This window comes from Parambassis ranga, unplaced genomic scaffold (genome assembly GCF_900634625.1).
Source record: "Parambassis ranga unplaced genomic scaffold, fParRan2.1 scaffold_27_arrow_ctg1, whole genome shotgun sequence".
Classification (NCBI taxonomy): domain Eukaryota; kingdom Metazoa; phylum Chordata; class Actinopteri; family Ambassidae; genus Parambassis; species Parambassis ranga.
The window spans coordinates 642,256-648,550 of NW_021144800.1; the positions used below are offsets into that span (position 1 = coordinate 642,256).

The 6,295-nt window shown below is 43.9% G+C and overlaps 1 long non-coding RNA gene across 1 annotated transcript; it reads right to left on the minus strand.

The window, feature by feature from the left end:
- Window positions 1-1,829: 1,829 nt before the first annotated feature.
- Window positions 1,830-5,187, minus strand: LOC114430739 (uncharacterized). Its single transcript, XR_003670014.1, has 3 exons — window positions 5,134-5,187; window positions 4,893-5,012; window positions 1,830-1,881 (listed from the first exon to the last, which is right to left on the minus strand). It is a non-coding gene; the product is annotated as an uncharacterized LOC114430739 (long non-coding RNA).
- Window positions 5,188-6,295: the final 1,108 nt, after the last annotated feature.

Here is a 6,295-nt window from a genome sequence, read left to right on the forward strand (position 1 = left end):
GCTGCTCTGATATCGATGCCACACTCTGTCAGGTCTGACTCATAGAAGATCAGGTTTCCTTTCTGCAGCTGATCAAAAGCCAGTTTTCCCAGAGACTGGATCATCTCCCTGCTCTCTGGACTCCACTGTGGATCTGTTTCAGCTCCTCCATCATACTTGATCTTCTTCACTTTGGTCTGAACCACCAGGAAGTGGATGTACATCTCAGTCAGGGTCTTGGGCAGCTCTGCTCCCTCTCTGGTTTCCAACATGTCCTCCAGAACTGTAGCAGTGATCCAGCAGAAGACTGGGATGTGGCACATGATGTGGAGGCTTCGTGATGTCTTGATGTGGGAGATGATCCTGCTGGCCTGCTCCTCCTCTCTGAACCTCTTCCTGAAGTACTCCTCCTTCTGTGGGTCAGTGAACCCTCTGACCTCTGTCACCACGTCCACACAGTCAGGAGGGATCTGATTGGCTGCTGCAGGTCGTGTGGTGATCCAGAGGCGAGCAGAGGGAAGCAGCTTCCCCCTGATGAGGTTTGTCAGCAGCACATCCACTGAGGTGGACTTTGTGACATCAGTCAGGGTCTCATTGTTGTGGAAGTCCAGAGGAAGTCGACACTCATCCAGACCATCAAAGATGAAGACCACCTGGAGGCGCTGAAAGCTGCAGATTCCTGCCTCTTTGGTTTCAGTGAAGAAGTGATGAACAAGTTCCACCAAGCTGAACTTTCTCTCTCTCAGCACATTCAGCTCTCTGAAAGTGAATGGAAATGTGAACTGGATGTCCTGGTTGCCTTTGTCTTCAGCCCAGTCCAGAGTGAACTTCTGTGTTAGGACTGTTTTCCCGATGCCAGCCACTCCCTTTGTCATCACTGTTCTGATTGGTTCCTGTCTTCCAGGTGAGCCTTTAAAGATGCCTTCTGGTCTGATGCTTGTTTCTGGTCTGTGTGCTTTCCTGGACGCTGCTTCAATCTGTCTGACCTCATGTTCCTCATTGACCTCTGCAGTCCCCCCCTCTGTGATGTAGAGCTCTGTGTAGATCTGGTTCAGAAGGGTCGGCTCTCCTGCTTTAGCGATCCCCTCAAACACACACTGGAACTTCTTCCTCAGGTTAGACTTGAGTTTACGTCCACACTCTGCAGCAGGAGTTCCTGAACAAACAATAAATGTCATTAATAAGTGAACGCTACAATAAATGTGTCAAATAAATATTTTCTGTCTCCATGAAATCTGTTCATCAGTTGTAGACAAACAGTTTGTGTTTTCAGTCAGAAGAATTCACAGATGTCTGCATCATATTAACAGCAGAGTGTGTAAATGTAAACTTCATTTCCTCTTTCCATCATGTTAAAGCTCTTCAAATCCTCTTACTGCTCTGCAGACGCTCAGCCAGCTCCTCCTGCTTCATCCTCCTCAGGAAGTGCACTGTGATCTGCACTAATGACTCTCTGCTGCTCCTCTGCTCTTCATCCTCCTCATCCTCCCTCTGACTCTCTGAGCATTCTGGGTAATCTGGACTCAGGAGCTTCTGGATCTTCTTCAGCTCATCCTTCACAAACCTGACAATGTTCTCCTCCAGCAGCTGGAACAGAACAACAGAGTATAAACTCTCAGACTTTGAGGAGCAGAATAACAGTTTAGTGTTTCATGATATTACAGCTTATGTTCATACATGTATTACTTGAATCTACAACATTAGATATGAAGTGTTGTGTATGCACAGCTGCTGTAGTTATAAGTATTACTACCACAGTTCTGTCTCTGTGAATGCTTGCTCAGGGGCCAGGCTCTGGGTCTCTGTAGAGCACCAGGACTGTTGTGTTGTAGTTAGAAGCTGTTTGTACTCACCATAAATATGGCGTCCTGAGCAGGAGTCTGAACACTGGGTTGCTGCAGTCTGTGACAGAAACATCAGCATTTAACAACACAATCACTTCACTAAGTGTTTTGATGTGTTTTCACTTTAAACAGATACACAACAGTCAATGGACTGGTGAAGAAAATTAATTAATACACAAAATGTGTGTATTAAAAATGAAAACTATCCTGACTCCACACTGTTCAGCTGCATCCAGCAGGTTTGTAATTTGTTCTTCTTCACATATTCTGCTTTAATGGCTGCCAGCACAGCTGTAAGAGTTCAGTTAAATCTTCCACTCACCATGTTTCTCTTTCTTTAACATTAAGCGATGTGCAGCAGGATGGGTTTGTAATGAATCGCAGTCAGACAATGATGCAGTGTCATGATATAGAGTGTATATCATGTGTTATGACTAAGTCATATTTTGTGTGTGTGAGTGTTCTCCCTCCCCGCCAACAGGGGGGAGCATACTATTGGTTCTGCAGCTGGATGACATGGAGCTCGAGGATTGGAGGACACAGATGGGCTCTGAATTTAAAAACCCTCCACATCAGCCACCCGATGCTCTTGCCCTCCTCTCCACATCTCGAGAAGACTGCGCTCGATTTTTGCTTGTATATTAGACATTAGACTGTGAATATTAATTTATGTAATTTAGACTCGTCGTTTGATTTTGGCTTTACCTAGAGTAATTGAATTTAAGTTATTATTACATACCAGGCACATTTGAGTAGGGGTGAGAAGCCGTTTTTGTTTATTCGTTTTCTCCTGTTTTTTGTTAGGAAGTCAGGGAAGTCACCTGTATTTTTGTTTGAATCTCTTTTCTTTTGTTCAGGAAAGACAGGAGCTGAGAACCTTAGTTGTTTTGTTTGTTATTTTGGCATTGCTCAGCCTGAAGGTTTCTGTTGTCTCGGTTCGTTTATAAATACATTTATATAAATTCCATTCGTCCTTGATATTTTTTCATATCTACCTTGGGAGTCGGAACAGGAGGGAAGAGTCACTTTATGCTACAACTAGGTTTCCCCTAGGCCGGTTGTAACATAAATTGGGGGCTCGTCGATTCTTTTGAAAGCGTGTTGGTAAGTAAAACGTTTGTTATCGGTAAGTTAAATTTGGCTCGTTCGTGTTTTGATTCGTGTCAGTAAGTAATTGGCAATTCGTCGTTTTTTTGGAATATTGTATTTTTCATATTACTCTGCATAATACTGGTTGACAGTTTTGCTCTGAATATGGAGTTTGATCTAGAGTATTTTGTGAAGAATCCTACAGTCCAGCAGTTGGACAAGTGTAGGAAGGTGGCTTTATTAATGATTGCTGCGTGTTTTCAGGTCAGAGTGCCTCAAAACATTAAAAAGGAGGAACTGAAAGAGCTTTTGCAGGAAAAGCTAGTGGAGGAAGGTCTGTGTGTGTCTGTGCCATCTGTAGAGGAGGCGGCGAAAGCTGACGTGAGCTCCCGTGACACGGTGCGGCCCAGCCCAACCGCTCCCTCTGGTCCGTCTGTTACGCCTGCTATGACGGCAGAGGAGATGCAGCTAACTCTCAGAATAAAAGAAATTGATTTGAGAAATCGCGAGTTAGAGGTGGAGGCCATGCACCTGAAGGTGAGGGCCTTAGAGCTAGAGCGTCTCCCCTCTGCGACTCCACACCCATCTGCCTCACGACAGGTTCCTCATTCTCCTCGTGACACATTTGATGTGAGCAAGCACATTGCTTTAGTGCCACCATTCAGAGAGTCTGAGGTGGATTACTATTTTAGTGCCTTTGAAAGAATCGCAACCACTCTGAATTGGCCGGTTGTAACACATGACACTGCAGAACTTTGTTATTTCCTTTACTTAAAGCCTTCAGAAACCACCATGAGATGATAACATGACAACATAAATACATACTGATACTTTCTATTATACATCTACAAACACAGACCTGCTTATGGGTCTTTTACAGAGCCAAGCAGACCCACATGATCATTGAAGAACTCTGCTAAGTTACAGAAACAGGACTTAAAGTGGTATCAACATTTTGAAATGTTCACTTTTCATGGACACAGAGCTGGATCAGTGTCCATGATGGCCACTACAAGAGACTGAAAAACTGTTATCACACAATTTATTTGATCACAATTTGACCAAATTCAACCAAAAACACCGAAGAACAGAAGCCACCTTAAAGTTCTGCACAGGCTGTGTTCAAGTCAGAATAATCAGCAGTGTGAGGTACGTGCAAAAATCCAAACCAGGACCCTGGGAATCTGAGGAGGAGGAGACTAGCTCCTAGCTACATATAGGCTGACAGCTACAGTCGTTTTGGGAAGTTGGTCAAACTTTCTATATTTCTGCATAAATATGACCCGAAACACGATCAATGCTGAATTCTGCAGGCCGACAAAACATAGCTGAGCTAGACAACAGAAAAATGCATAAACCGCTAGCGATTAGCACAATGCTAATTTGCATTGAAAAACCCATAAGGTCGCTAGCGCTATTAGCGTCACACTTTTAACCCGTTTTCTTAAACTTAAATAACTTAAAGTGCCTCCTATGAGCGCATGACGTAAGGTAAGGGCTTATGAAACATAATACTTACAGACAGATATTCTCAGACGACTAAAAAACATGTAGCAGGATGAAAAACACAGCAGAAACTTTCCACTTGGCTCTGGAACCATTATGCTACTACGGAAGCCTCGTAGGACAATCTCAACTCAAACATAGAATTTTGGCTGACTATAGGGGGCAGCACAATAATATTTACATACAGTGTATGAATCTATCATTTATTTAAATGTTTTATTACTGAAATGTCTTTCCATACTTTGTTTCAGTGGGCTGCCTTTCTAGTACAGTGAGGCAGATGTTTAAGTCATGTTTATGCAGACATATAGAAGATTTTAAATGATTCATACACTTTGAAGCAGCACTGTAAATATGCATTACTCTGTGCTACAGATGCTCCAAACCATCAACCACCTGCAAACAGACACATACAACCCCAAGAGTCCAGCAGAGCTCATCACAGCATGGAGACACTTCCAGAGTGATTCTTACCTTTGATCATCAGATGGCTGATCAGCTTTGAATTCAATGGGCTCAAACATCGACCCATCACTTTTCATGGACACACAGCTGGGTCCAGGTCCAGCAGAGTCTGCTCTCACATCCTGGATCCTGATAGAATCACAAACACTGACTCTGAGCTTCTTCTGGAAAAATGATGCTGAACATCATGTTACACTTTAAATGTTTAATAATGATGGAAACAAACTGCAGCTGTGACATTAACTCTGACCTTTGACCCTCAGATGGATCAACATCTTTGAAATAAATGGGATGATCCTTTGACTGATCACTCTTCATGGACACACAGCTGGCAGGCCCAGGTCCAGGTCCAGGCCCAGGTCCAGGTCCAGGCCCAGGTCCATGTCCAGGCCCAGGCCCAGGTCCAGGCCCAGGTCCAGGTCCAGGTCCAGGTCCAGGTCCAGGTCCAGCAGAGTGTGCAGTGTGCTGCTGCTTTGTTCTTGAACACACAGATGTGTGAATAATGTGAGTGTGAGCTCTGACATGGAGAAGAGTCATGGACAGTCAGAGACGGTCCTCTTACCTCTGAGCTTTGGTCCGGCTCTCATGGTCCCCACACAGAGGGCTTTTAGAGGGAGGGACTCCCTCCTCTCTGTCCTCACACTGACTCATAGCAGAGCTCACACCTTCACACAAACACAGCAACATGACACAGAAACACACAGTCAGCTTGTTGTTATTGATCCTTCATGCAGATGCTAACAGGCTAATCATGCTGTTAGCTTAGCATCAGAGCCTCAGACCAGGTTTGGTTCTCAGGCTTTTATTTTGGTGAGTCTGTAAACACACCAACATCTCTGATGCTGTTATTATTGATGTCACATGCTGTAAGTGGAACAGTGCACACACATTCAGTGTTTGCTTCAGAGTTCTGTCACTTCTCTCCATGTGTGAACATGTGAATAAATAAACATGTGTTCATGTGTGTTTCTGTCACAGTGTGAACAGACTGAGTGAAGCACTGAGACCTTCCTCTGTAACAGTCTGTGGACTGTTTTCTATAGAAACAAACACATGAGCAGCTACTGTCTGAGCTCTGAGGACTGACACACTTCTCCTCATGGCAAATATTAGATTCACATATTTATGAACCCTTGAAGAGAAAATGTTTCTTCTGATGAGTTTCAATCATCGATATGAATTCATGAAAAATAAAACGCAGCACAGGCGTGTTAAACCTGAAACAGACTGATCTGATAAAGTCAGAATAAAGCGACCTTTTCTCCGCTTGAAGCTTTGAACGAGTCGATCTGAGTTTCAGAGCAAATGAAGCTGCTGAACTTTACAGAGAGAACGATCAACAGAGACGCTTGTTGTTTGTCTGTCTGACATGAATTGAATTACAGTAACTCCACACAGCTCAGTGAACACAA